General features: G+C 37.3%; 1 protein-coding gene and 1 long non-coding RNA gene across 3 annotated transcripts in view; one reads left to right on the top strand and one right to left on the bottom strand.

Moving 5' to 3' along the window:
• The window catches only part of LOC129104276 (transmembrane protein 50B), a 23,408-nt gene extending 20,102 nt beyond the window's left edge, over positions 1-3,306 (bottom strand). Inside the window, exon 1 of one of the 2 annotated variants that reach the window (XM_054614871.1) lies at positions 3,228-3,306. The gene's annotated coding sequence lies outside the window, so the exon portion shown is untranslated. Of the gene's footprint in view, positions 1-2,879 lie in introns of both variants that reach the window. The other variant, XM_054614873.1, reaches the window with a different exon arrangement.
• Positions 3,307-6,581: 3,275 nt separating this feature from the next.
• On the top strand, positions 6,582-11,173 carry LOC129104277 (uncharacterized). Its single transcript, XR_008531795.1, has 3 exons — positions 6,582-6,752; positions 8,611-8,703; positions 10,513-11,173. It is a non-coding gene; the product is annotated as an uncharacterized LOC129104277 (long non-coding RNA).
• Positions 11,174-13,735: the final 2,562 nt, after the last annotated feature.

A 13,735-nucleotide genomic window follows, 5' to 3' on the forward strand; every position in this document is an offset into this window, starting at 1 on the left:
AGCCACTGAAGCTTTTAACTCCTTCAGAGTGGTCATAGGTGTCATGGTGGCCTCCCTCACCAGTCATCTTCTTGCCCGGTCACTGAGCTCTAGGCAGATTTAAAAAGTGCTATACTCCTTCCATTTCTTAATGATGGATTTAACTGAACTCTGTGGGATGTCCAGTGAGTTGGAAATCTTTTTGTAGCCATCTCCTGACTTGTACTTTTCAATGATCTTTTCTCTGAGTTGCTTGGAGTGTTCTTTTGTCTTCATGTTGCAATTGTAGCAGGAATACTGATGAACCGGAGACTGGACACAAGTGTTTTTATACTACAATCACTTGACACACATCAACTGCACTCAGGTGATCTCCATTTCACTAACTGTGACACTGCTGGCATCAACTAGCTGGACCTCTGTTGAATTAGGTCAGTCACTTTAAAGGGGGTGAATATTTATGCAAACACTTATTTTACACTATATATTTTTAATTAATTGACATTAGTTTGTAAAAATCTGTTTTCACTTTGACATGAAAGAAGCTTTTTTGGCAAATTCTTGACAAAAAAGCCAAATTATATTGTATATGTATAAAAAGCAACAAAAGGGAAAACATCCAAGGGGGTGAATACTTTTTATAGGCATTGTATATATTATTTATTTGTGAAAAGGGGCAGCTTGTTATGTCATTTGTTGAATTACTTTTCAAAGTGGTTAAATTCATTTTTAACAGTATTTTTGAACTTCACTGGCTAAAAAATATCAGGTGGCGCAACCAAATATCTGTTAAAATATATATAATTTCCTACCATTCATTTTAACTGAAATCTTTGGCAAGTGCCCCTTAGAGTGTCTACAGTGTCTAACACATATGTGTTTTGTATTTTTAATATTTGAAGATCATTGCATTCTATTGGCCAGGTTTTTGGTATCTTAGGCATCCGACTTTACATTTAAAATGATAAAAATAATGATACAAATATACAAATGAATACATGCATTACAATAGTTATTAACATTATAGTTATCAACTATTTGGTCACTTAAACCTTTTATTTATTGCTCTTAATTAATGTTTTCAGTTGTGCCACCTGACAACATTAATAATGACAGGATTATGGATGAATATTTGCCTTTTTACTTAAAATACAAAAAAATAATGTAAGTCAAAAGTCTCTATTGAAGTTAAAGTAGTAAATATATTTTATAGTATCATAGTAATCATGTTCAGTACATAGAAACTAGAATAGGCTACAGTGCAATGGACTGATTAGATAGACAGATCAATGGATTGTGATTGAGCAACAATTAAGTCTTATTTTGATATATTCATAAAGAAACATCAACTCAAGACAATTGAAAAAAACTCATTTAAAAATATTTAAATGCATAAAATCAAAGGTATTAATATTGAATTACATACCATGAAATTAAACGCATTGCAACTGGAATGCAACACTAGTTCATACTAAATACAGCAATACTTAGTCGAAAGTGATTTAAAAAACAAAATATTTCAAAACATTTTGAACCTTTAAGGTATGTTGACCTTACATGGTTCAAAATGTTTTGAAATATTTGGGTGTACAGTATTTTCAGTTGTGTGTACTAAAGCAGTCCCAGTCATGAGTGAGCCGTGTGTGTTGTGTATTAAGAGGCTCTGAGATCACATGGAACTCCTCCGCGTGTGATAAGAAATTAATTATTTAAAAACCTGAAAGTCTGACTTAAAGTTTAAATTTATGATGTAATAATTTCCCCATAAAGTAATAGATTATTCTTCTTAAAAACTGTTATTATATTATGTGCTCATGGTGTTCTTACATTATGCGCTGATTATTACATAACAAGCTTTTTATTACATTTATATTATAACATTATGTAAAACAGTGATGATGGGATTTGTGTGTTGAAATGCAAGATGTTATGTTTTCACAGCACCTCGAAGACTAAGAATTTTTTTTGACTTTTACTTTGAAAAATCTCTTTATTGGTACAGTTAAAATGTATTATTTCCAGTATGGGTGGAGTCAAAGATGTCCGGAAATGAAATATATCATTGTCTGGAATTATTGAGAAAAGTCAGAAATGACCTGTTTCTCTGTACAAATGTGTGACATTTACTTCAAAAATATCTTCATTGGTACAGTAAAAATGTCTGTTATTATTTTAATTGAGGGTATGGCCATAGATGTCATGGACACATATGCTTTAGTCATTGTCTGGAATTATTGCGAAATTTATTTTTATAACACTTCAAACATTCATATCTTTTTGAATGTACAAATGTAGGATTTTACTTTGGAACATCTCTTAAATGTTATAGTTAAAAGGTTTAATATTCTGTACAAGTGTAGTCAGAGATGTCCTGGACAAGTTTACATTACTCATTTTGTGGAATTATTGAGAAAACTACTTTTATAGCACATGACATATTCAGTTATTAGATATTTCTCCCTACACATTTAGGACTTTCCCGTTGAAAGATCTTTTAATTGGTTCAGTAAAAACATTTGATTTTCTTTACAAGTAAAGCCAAAGATGTCCTGAACAAATATGGATCAGTCATTGTCTGGGATATTGAGAAACTCTTTTTATAGCACCTTAGAAATGAAAGAAATTACCTTTGAAGGTAGAAATGTAGGAGTTATTACTTTGTTAAATATAAAACATAATAAACAATTGGTAGAGTCAAAATGTTAGTCAGTCACGAGATGCAGGTAACTGGTTTCATTCTTAATGTGAATATAATTAAATTGATCTTATTTCCATATATTTGTACATACGCTTTGTTTACATCTTATTTTGAAAACCGGAAGTTGTGTCACGTCGATCCTTCCGCTAACTTCACACAGTCCATCGCTCGCTCCCCATCTGGGCCGTTTGAATGCATTTACCGTGAGTGTTAGCATATAGGTGCACTAAGATTTCAGTGTCGGCTGACTTGACCACGGAGATCCGAGTTTCTGCAGACTTAACCGCAGTTCGATGAGCTAGCTCCAACGTTAGACAGCAATACTACTCCTAACGTTAGACTACACTTCCTCCATAGCAGTGCCGACTGATACAAATAATCTATTTCCTATTCTTCTGATTGCACCATTGGTGAATTGATAACCGTAACATACAACCCGTTTCTGGGTCTAGTCAAAGCCCCTTTAATGTCAGGAGCTAAGGGTAGCTAACATGTCGTGTTACAAATGACATGCCATGCTTTGTATGGACGGTGCATGCAAGTTGCCCACCTTGTCAGGAGCCCGGGGTTGCTTTCAGTTTCCATTGAAAAGGTAGTGTTGACTTTTCTTCTTCTTCTTCTTCTTCTTCTTCTTCTTCATTTTGTGTTTGATGTCGGTTGGCAAACAACTTTTTAGCGCATTACCACCACCTGCTGGTTTAGTGTGGATCAGGATTCTAATTATTCATGAATTATAATAATATAGAAAACAATAACAAAATAAATATGATCATATTTTGAACAGTAAAGAAGAGTATGTTCAAAAGTATCTTCTTGATTACAGAATCCACACCTTTCAGTCTTTTGTTTTGTTTTCATTACATTACATTACAGTCATTTAGCAGACGCTTTTATCCAAAGCGACTTACAATCAGTAGTATATTACATATCATTCACCCATTCACACACTGATGACAGGCTACCATGCAAGGTGCCACCATCAGACTCTAACTAACATTCATCATCCAGTCCACACCGATGGCAAGCCTTCAGGAGCAACTTGGGGTTAAGTGTCTTGCCCAAGGACACATCGACTGCCGAAGCCGGGTATCGAACCACCGACCCTCTGATTGGAGAACTACCTTGCTCTCCACTACGCCACAGCCGCCCCCTATTCCCTATTCCTATTTTAAATGATGTTCTGTCTAGCCTTTGCCCAAATATAAACTTGTTATATTATTTCTTCTCTCCGAGTTCTCCTGTGCTTCTCGACATACCTTTTTAACAATAGCGTTTGTATTTTCTTCACAATGAATTCTAAATTTCTTCCTCTCCAACAAGCTGCCCCATTATCCGCAAAATGAGAAAATCCCATCACAATCTCCAAACTCTGACTACTACACTACCATAAATCACATTTTCAACAATGTTTTTTTCCTATTCTTACTTGAATAACTCATCCATACAATAAAAACTTGATTCTTCTATACATTGGGCCTTCCATCCATCTTCCGATTATAGCTTATCCAGTTAAGGGTCGGAAGCAATCCTGATGTCAATGGGCTGTACAAAGACAAAGCCTATCACAGGGCAGACATATAGAGACATGTGATTCACACTCACATTCATGGGCAATTTAGAGTCTTCAATGATGCTGCATGTCTTTGGACTGTGGGAGGAAGCCGGAGAACCCGGAGAGAACCCACGCTAGACACGGGGAGAACATGCAAACTCCACACAGAAGGTTGTCTGGCCCGGAATTGAACCCGGGCCCCTCTTGCTGTGAGGTGACAGTTAACCACTACACCACCGTACATTGGGCCTTTAACCCCTTATTAATTTAGTTTACTTATTATTCCCTTCTTGTCATCATGTCATAAGCTTTCAAAAAAGATGGCTACTATGCTTTCCATATCAATCTCTGACGCCTGCGTTGGCCGTTTGGGGATGCAGATGCTGAGCTGTGTCCAGACTGTAGAAATTTAATTTGTATTTATAGGTATTATGATGCCTCTCACAATCTAATTTCACTTCATATCAAAAGTTACTTTTGCACATTCTCTTTATCATACACGGTCAGACCAGCAGTGTTATTTGTACTAGTGAGCCATAACTATAAGCATACCTTTCAATTGTAAAAGATATAAACCAACTCAACTTCAAATCAAATTACGCTGTCTGCTCTCCCAAGCGCAGAGGAGAGTGCAGGATACCGACACTCGTGGTCAGCTGTGGAGCAGCCGATTAATTATTATCATCATCTGTAAGATAACCTTAAATAGTGTTAAAGAGCTGCAGAACAGGGCATCAATATTTTTCTTATGAATCTTCTAATACTGTGCATTTATCATTAATTTGATCTGAGTTTTCATGAAGTTTTTGTGTTTTCAACGTGCAATGAACACGACTTGTTGATTCATTTATGGTTTATTCCACAGTGACAGATACAGCATCTGTCGCTGTACACAGACAAACTGAAAACAGCTTTCTGTTGCAACTATCAGAGCTCATTGAGCAGAGGAGTAACCAGCAAGACCTCACCTTTATCTTTACATTACATTACATTACATTACAGTCATTTAGGACGCTTTTATCCAAAGCGACTTACAATCAGTATATATTCATATCATTCACCCATTCACACACTGATGACAGGCTACCATGCAAGGTGCCACCATCAGACTCTAACTAACATTCATCATCCAGTCCACACCGATGGCAAGCCTTCGGGAGCAACTTGGGGTTAAGTGTCTTGCCCAAGGACACATCGACTGCCGAAGCCGGGTATCAAACCACCGACCCTCTGAATGGAGAACTACCTTGCTCTCCACTACGCCACAGCATTACAGTCATTTAGCAGACGCTTTTATCCAAAGCGACTTACAGGAAGTACAGACTATAGTGTTGAGACATGTGATGAGTCCGACTGTTGAAAGTGATGATTTACCATGAACTTTTATTTTACGCTGGCTCTGTTGTCATGACAATAACGCCACTAATCTATCTGATGTAAAATCCTTCAAGTTGATCTACTGTTCGCACTTTTAACTATTCTAAATCAATCAAACTAATAAAGAAATACAAATCATTTTGCTGGATAATCTTTTGGCATGTATAAAACAAAACGAGTACTATCATAACAACACTTGATCCCATGTTGAAGGAATGGAAACAAAAATGTGACAAATGTTTAGTAGACTTTATATAAATAGCGTTTTCAATACGACAGTCGGCTTGTGGTAATGTAAATATATACTGATGCTTGTGAGACGCGGTAAGCACTATGCCTATCTTATTGTCGCATTGAATTAACATGTACAATCCAATTCAGCGAACCAAACATCAGCTTGTTCTTTAATCCAACTTGAACAATGAAAATTGAGCCAAGGAAGTCGAGAGCCGGAAAGTAGCCTTCAAACTAAAGCAATCAATTTAACTAAAGTTTAATTAAACAAATAAATAAATAGCCTAAATAATAAACATAATTTAATAACTGTAATTAAGTCATATTTCTGCCACTTTCCCACTACTGATGAGGATGGGCCCCAAACACTGGAATTATCTGTCAGTAATGATCCATTATATTATCAATTATTTTTAGGAAAGGCTTCCTAAACTATTTGGGTGAATGTTACGTTAGACATGTGATGAGTCTGACTGTAGAAAGAGTTGATTTACTCTGTGTGAAACGAGAAGTCAGTGTTGATTTATTTGCCACTTCTGTAGTTATTTTAAACCAAACCACAACAATTAGTTTGGAGCCTAAACCTAAGTTGTTTTCTGTGAAGATGGAAGTTTATTTTGAAAAGACTGTATGTATTTAACAAGCGGAAATGGACATGTGTTGATTGACTTTCTTAGCAAAACGCAGCTGTGTCTCAGAGCAGGAGGGGTGTGTCCTCTGTTTTTTAAGAGGAGGGCCCAACTTGTTATTGAGGAAGAGATCAAGTTGCAGATGTCAAGTTGCAGATGTCTGCTGAGTGCTAACACAGACGGACAAAACCAGCTTTGATCCTGATATACTGCTGAGGAAAAACATTGATTCTCTGCCACAGATCTACAACCCTGAGAGGAATGGTGTGATTGATCATCGATGGTGAGTCCTTATTGCTTTCAAATAGAAAGTTTTAGTCTTAAAGTTGCACGTTTCAATCAATCATGTTAAAATGAACTGCACAACACTGTTGAGTTGTAACCTGCTGCCTCTGAGCCACCAGTTATTGACCTGAATCAAGACTTTAAACAAAATATAAAACCAAAAAGTAATTCATTAAATTCATGGGTTCTTTGCCTTGTGAAGTATTGAAACAACCTTACAAAAACAGAGAGGACGCAAAGAGAGCTTTTTATGGTCGTTTGCTGTCAGTGACTCAGCATTTTTCTGTCAAGAAGTACCCTCCTGGGTAACAACAGGCCTCAGGGTCATTGACCAATAAGACAAAGAGACAAGTTGCAGAAGGCCTTTGGACAGACAGAACAGTGGTATCAATCTTCTCATCAACTCTCAGCGAGAAAACAGACAGGCCTGTTTCCCAAATTGTTAAACTTTTCCTTTAACTTTCAATTTAAAATACAAAAAAGCTTTTGTTTTTATCCTCTGGTGTTTGTGAATTTAAAACATAAAAGTTGAGAAAACTCAATATTTCGATGCATCCTTAAACATGTTTTAGTAGTTTTTCAACCCCTTAATATTGTAAACGCTACTGCAATGGAACAGTTTTAGTCTGGTATCCCCCTATATTTTTTCTCTCCTCTTTGTGAAAATGATTGGAATTCTGATTATAATGCTTTAACAGTGACACCTGCAGGTAGGAAGGGAAAGGGAAGTCTGTGTGAGTCGTGGGGGGGTTACCCACAGTAACGCACTGAAGCCCAACCCAGCTGACTCAGGATATATGGGGTCAATCAGAGGATTATGATCCTATTCTACCAGGCTGTATTATCAGTATTACTCATTTATGGCATGTCAGCATGGTATGGCAATCCACATCAAGTACGAGCTCTTTCCCTCTTCCAGGCGGTAAAGAGTAACCCAATGTAACCTTAACCGTTTCAAAAATGCATTTGTTCCTATTGTTTTCATTGCTATTTCAATGTTTTTGGGAGATTTGAATCAAAACTCCCAGAAAACAGTCAACATGTAAACAGTAAACATGGCCAAAACATGAAGCTGAGTAAATCTTTGTAAAAATGTATGATTGAATGTTCTTTAAAATGCTTCAACAGCAACACCTGCAGGTCAGGCAAGAAAGTCGCAGAGAGGACTTGCTTCTTCTGTCTCCCTTAGGGCGGAACCTCTTCTATCATATAATGCGATCTTGTATGCTAAACTGTGATTGGCCAAGTCATGTAAAGTGACGCTCCAAGGGAGGACAGCCCCCCATGGGGTGGAGGTTATTCCAATCAACAAACACATTCAAATATCTTTTAGTTATAATTAATGTTTAATTTTGCTTTAAACAAGGGTAACAGAAAACATCACAAACCAATATACAACAAGTACAAATATATATATATATATATATATATATATATATATATATATATATATATATACATATATATACATGTACGGACCATTACATGACACATAAATTGATATGGGAGGAGAGCTGTATGGTATTTTTTGCATAACAATAGTTTTATAGGGACTTTGACCTAGTGCATATGCACAAAAGATCTTTCATTTTGTGAATAAAGGAAGCCCAGGCACTGATAGTTGATTGTTTGGCATTATGCATTCTAGTAACCGACTACTCCATAAATGCTATATCCAATAAAGATCAGAACAGCCAAGATCTCTTCTTCTCTTATATATATATATATATATATGATATTAAATATACTTGGGGTCAGGACAATTATTCTGACAACAGCTATAAGGCACAAAATCGTTTTTTTTCCTACAGGAAGGTCAGTGCTAGACTGAGTTTCATTTTGATCTTTCTTTCTAGCCTGCAGGTATGTGGTGCTGAAGATCCGGGCTGCAGTGAGAGGTGAAGTGCAGCCAGAGAAAACCAGCACCGCAGCCTGTAACCAGGCAAAAGGTGGGTTTGGTACAAATCAGTGAGCCCCGCTGAGGCTGCTGCAGATGTTGTTGGTTTCATTTTAAGATATTTCTGCTGCATTACCAGAGGGATGCATTATGCATTCTTTTGTGTAACAGCAGTAAAGGCAGGGGGTGCACTTGATAACTTAGTCGCAAGTTTGCAGCAGAATGCTTGAACCTTGATGACAGGATTTTTACTAAATATCCCCTTAGACCAGTGTCGGTAACAATGACAGAGTGGCGCTGTCCGTGGTTCCACTGGCTGACCTCATGTGAAGTGGAACAACTGCAGAAACAGACTAAGTCACTTCGCTAAACACTTAAGCTAAATATGAGATATTCGTGTTCTTTTTATGTTAACCGTGAATGAAGCTTGCCAGATCTTTTTTTTGTTCGAGCTCATATTCATCTGTTGGCCTTCATTAAGTTTGTTTCTGACTTTTAATACACAAAAAAAAGCAAGCATTCTGTAACGGTCTCTTCACTTGATATCGTCCTTCACTAATAAACTACACAACTTAAAAAAAATTAATAACATACTCGTTTTAAGGGGAATTCCCAAATTACGTCATGCGTAATATTAAACAATTATTCTTTACATGTAATCACATATTATTTATTGTTCATTTAATGATGAAAACCTTAAAAGAACAGTGTATGAGATTTAGTGGCATCTAGTGGTGAGGTTGCAGTTTGCCACCAACTAAATACTCCTCTGCCAACCCCTGTCTTTCCAAGCGTGTCGGTGAACTATGGTGACCCTCAGGTAGAAATGGGTACTACTAGGAGCTACTCTTATCAATACTGTTTTATAAATAATTACTTTTAAAACATATCATTTTCAAAACAAATACATTCAGAACAGGATTATAATTTATTTATATTTTGAATATATCTTAACATTGAGTGAAGTATATAAAGAATGAAAAACCCAGACATCAGTCAGTATCAGTCCTTCCTCCTGTCCTCTGTCCTCCTGTGTTCTGTCCTTTGTCCTCCTGGCTGCTTTGTTTACAAGTTTACAAAAAAAAAAAGCTTTTGGCTGATGGTGCATCATATGCTTTTGTAAACAGACAGAGATGATTGAATTAGGTTTCACTTTTGTTAACATGTCCGTGGTTGTTGAACGGATGTATTGATAAAGTATTGGCTTTTTACTGGCAAATATTTTATTGAACGTACAGTAACAAGCGCAATTGCCATGAGCTGGAGTATCCTTCGCTTCACCTGGTGAAGGAGGAGCTCAGCCCGACAGAGAGGGCAGAGGAGATGTTCGCTGCTGACTGGCTTTTTCTAAACTATCGAAAAAGCTAGGATTCTTAGTCTCAGGTGTTTCAAGTTTAATAAACTTGCAAGCAATGCAAATAATGCTGTATATCAGTTTATTATAGCATTCATATACTTGTGTTGTACAACCTCATCCCAGCTAACTTTCATTAATTCATTGTCCAAATAGTTTTTTGTGGTTTTTGTTAAAAATCCAGCTATACGTTTCTATGCATGTTCTTTTTTTTAAATTGGTGTAATTTCATGATCAGACAAACCACTAACTAAATTAAATGTTTTTGGGACTCAATTCGGGTTTTCTTTTGTCAATATTAAATCTATTCGAAAATCGATAAATTGGCAATAGCTTGCACTAGGGCCCACTAGAGCCCATCATTATAGTGGCACTTGGGCACGTCATAATAGCATGCATTAGGGACCGTTACACGAAAAATGAAGATGCTTTTAGGGTTGTCGTTTAAAACGAATCAGATGGTTATCGGGGATTCACCTCTGTCTTTTTCTCTGTCTATGTCTGCAGGACAAATGGATGGCAGGAGGAGCACTGATGGGTCCGCCTTGATTCCCCAACCGACACAGACAGTCGATGTCCAATTGAAGGAAGAGTGTGGATCGTGAAAGTAAACTGAGAGCTTGAGGGTAGTGTGGAAGGTCTATAATGGGGAGACAATATACACACACACACTCACACACACACACACACACACACACTCACACACAGAAACAAACACACATCCTTTTGCTCTCCTTATTCAATTATAATATAATCCACATTGCTGATTTGATACAAATTATATCTTTGCCATTTGATTTAAAGGTTCCTTCATTGCACTGAAATGCAAATGTGTCCGTCTGTGTTCCCTCCAATATTTCACAACACTTCCATTCATAAAAACCCAGACAAATATAATCTGAACTGCATTGAACTCCCACCGGCTTCCAGCTCTCAGTTTTCTTTCCTGCTCGTTCTGCATTCAGTGGAGGTATAGATAGTTGGCAGAGAGAATGAAAGCCTGATCACAAATTCCCCAGCAAGGGAATGGATCAGTCTGGATAAATATTGAAGACTCTGCTGATAAAGCTATGCCAAGTCATATAGTCATGTATTCAAAGACCTTTTCTCTTTGTCACTGTAATGCTCCTTCACTAAAACTAAGACCATAGTTCTTGTTTTCTCTTTGTTTCTCCTGGCTCTACAAGTGTTTTGTGTCAGTATATATATTCATGCATGTGTGTGTAGCAGAGGAGGCTGGTCGAGAGGCAGAGGAGTTTGCAAAGCAAGAGGGGGATCAAAATATATGAAAAAGAGTAATTGGTTGAATCAAACCATTAACAAATCCAAGTATAATTTGAAAACAATTTTTCGCTCTTATTATTGAATCTAATGATTCAAATACTTTATCAGTGACACTTTCAGGTAAGAAGGGAAAGGGCAGTCTGTGTGAATCGGTGGTGGAGAACAGGACAGGCTGCTCCTGTCCTCCATAGGGCATGGGAAATGGTAAGTGGACTAATGCTCCAATGAAGGACTTCCTTTTAAGATATAGGCCCTCTGGTCTTATACTTTCTTTTAAAGAATGTGATCATCTATTCTCTCCACAGTATGATTGTCATGTATGAATGTTTAGTTTTTTGTTTAGAAGAATCAAACTTAACTTCTGGAGCTAGTGTTTTATATTGAACATAACAAATATTGCACCAGTTATTCCTGGAAATGTCCATCTTATGTTCTGTTTCCTATTTATAGTATCAGCTAACCATTCATACCCAAACAAACACCAAATGCACAGCATTCGTGAGCAGTTTCGGGTTGGGCGTTTGGCCCCAGGACACCTTGATATGGACTAGCTGAGCCGGGGATAGACATCAGTCCTGATCATTACTATGAAATATAATTCATTTTCAGAATTTTAACTCTTTAAATGCAAGGTTTTTATATTATGCCACAAACAAATATTTAATTGATATTTCTATACTAAAAGGAGGGATTTCAGTTATTACTGTCTGAGATATGTCAAGGATCATCAGCGTTTTTGCATTAGAGGCCCCTGGGGCACGGCCCCACCAAAGGGCGCTGTTGTACAGAAGAAGTTAAATGCTTTTCTCTATTTAAGACACAATAATTGCAAACTCAACTTTGTCTACTTCATAAAATGTTTGCAATTTTCGAATGAAATCTCTTCACCAGAAACATATCGCTTTGTAGTGTGGGTTAATTAGGGCCCGAGCACTGACGTAGTCAGAGCGGAGGACCTATTGTTCTTCGAATGTATTTGGCGTCTTTCAACAGGGAAAAGAGGTGCTTGGGATAAACGTAGACTCTTGAAATTTTGCAAATCAATCTGATTCGGCGAAAATTGCAAGCTGTTTGGGGTGTCGGGCTGAGTTCGGACCACTTGGCTCGATAGCGCCCCTTTTGACTATCCCCAACGCTGTGTTTCTGCTAGCTGCGTGAAATTTGGTAGGTATATGTAACATGATGGGGCGTACAAAAAATCCACTTAGACGTATGCCCTAACCCCAACAGGAAGTCAGCCATTTTGAATTTTATGTACGTTTTTTGACCATTTCAAGGTGACGTACTTTAACGAACTCCTCCTAGAGATTTAACCCGATTGACTTCAAATTCGGTCAGTATGATCTTGAGACCTTTGCAGTCAAAAGTTATCAAAACACCATTCGCCATGAAAACACCATTCGCCATGAAACAGGAAGTTGTTATAACTCGGCCGTACATTGTTTAATATGCTAAAAATGTCTCATATGTCATGCTATCCTGACCCTGAAGACATCTTTATAACAATTTAGAATCATAGTAATAGCGCCACCTAGTAGCAACAGGAAGTTACATGTTGTGTACTCTTACATCCTCCTCCTCACAGATTAATCAGATCACTCTGAAATGTTGTCAGAAAAGCCTTAAGACCTTGATAATGCTTCATTGTGAAGATTCTAAGAATTCGTTAAACGGTGGCGACGTGGCGGCTCGGCGAATTTCGATCCTTCGCCGTGAACAAATAACTGATGTAACTCAACTCCACAAGGTCAGATCTTTTCCATATTTGACATGTTTGATGAGACTCCGGGCCTGAAGACATCTACAGTAAAAAATGTACTCATAGCGCCACCTACTGGTAACAGAAAGTTAATGTTGCTATACTTTGTCTTGCCACAATTAGTATTAAACCAGATCCACCTAAAATTTGTTCCACACAAATGTAAGACGTTCATAATGTCAGCCCACAAAGCATTTGACTTTTAGTGAAAAGCTGTTGCCGTGGCGACGCATTCTTCGCCATGAAAGTCGAAGATGTTTCCTGATATGATTTTAATGCATCAGAGTGAAAAGTCGACTTGATAGTGCCCCTTAAAAAATTTCGATTTTGAAAGACTACAGCCCTCCACCCGTATGTCCGATTGACTTGAAATTTTACACACATTTACACCTTTCACATTTTATTCCATATGCATTCACACAGCCAAAATAAATGAGAATTAATAATCAAAATCAAAAAGCCTGTTGTTAATAAATCGTAGAAGCATATTGTTATATTGCAGTCATCTGAGTGTAACGCTCTTGCTTTGTGTCCAGAGCCCTTGGACTCTAATGCCGTGTTCACACCAAAAGCGCAGCAAATTTTTTGCACGTTTAGTTTACATGTAAAGTCAATGCACAGACGCAAGTAGACGCGAACTCGAGCCTGGCGGCGCAAATGAGCGAAATTCGCCTCATTCCCTTCATT

The sequence above is a fragment of the Anoplopoma fimbria genome, chromosome 16 (assembly GCF_027596085.1).
Source record: "Anoplopoma fimbria isolate UVic2021 breed Golden Eagle Sablefish chromosome 16, Afim_UVic_2022, whole genome shotgun sequence".
Classification (NCBI taxonomy): domain Eukaryota; kingdom Metazoa; phylum Chordata; class Actinopteri; order Perciformes; family Anoplopomatidae; genus Anoplopoma; species Anoplopoma fimbria.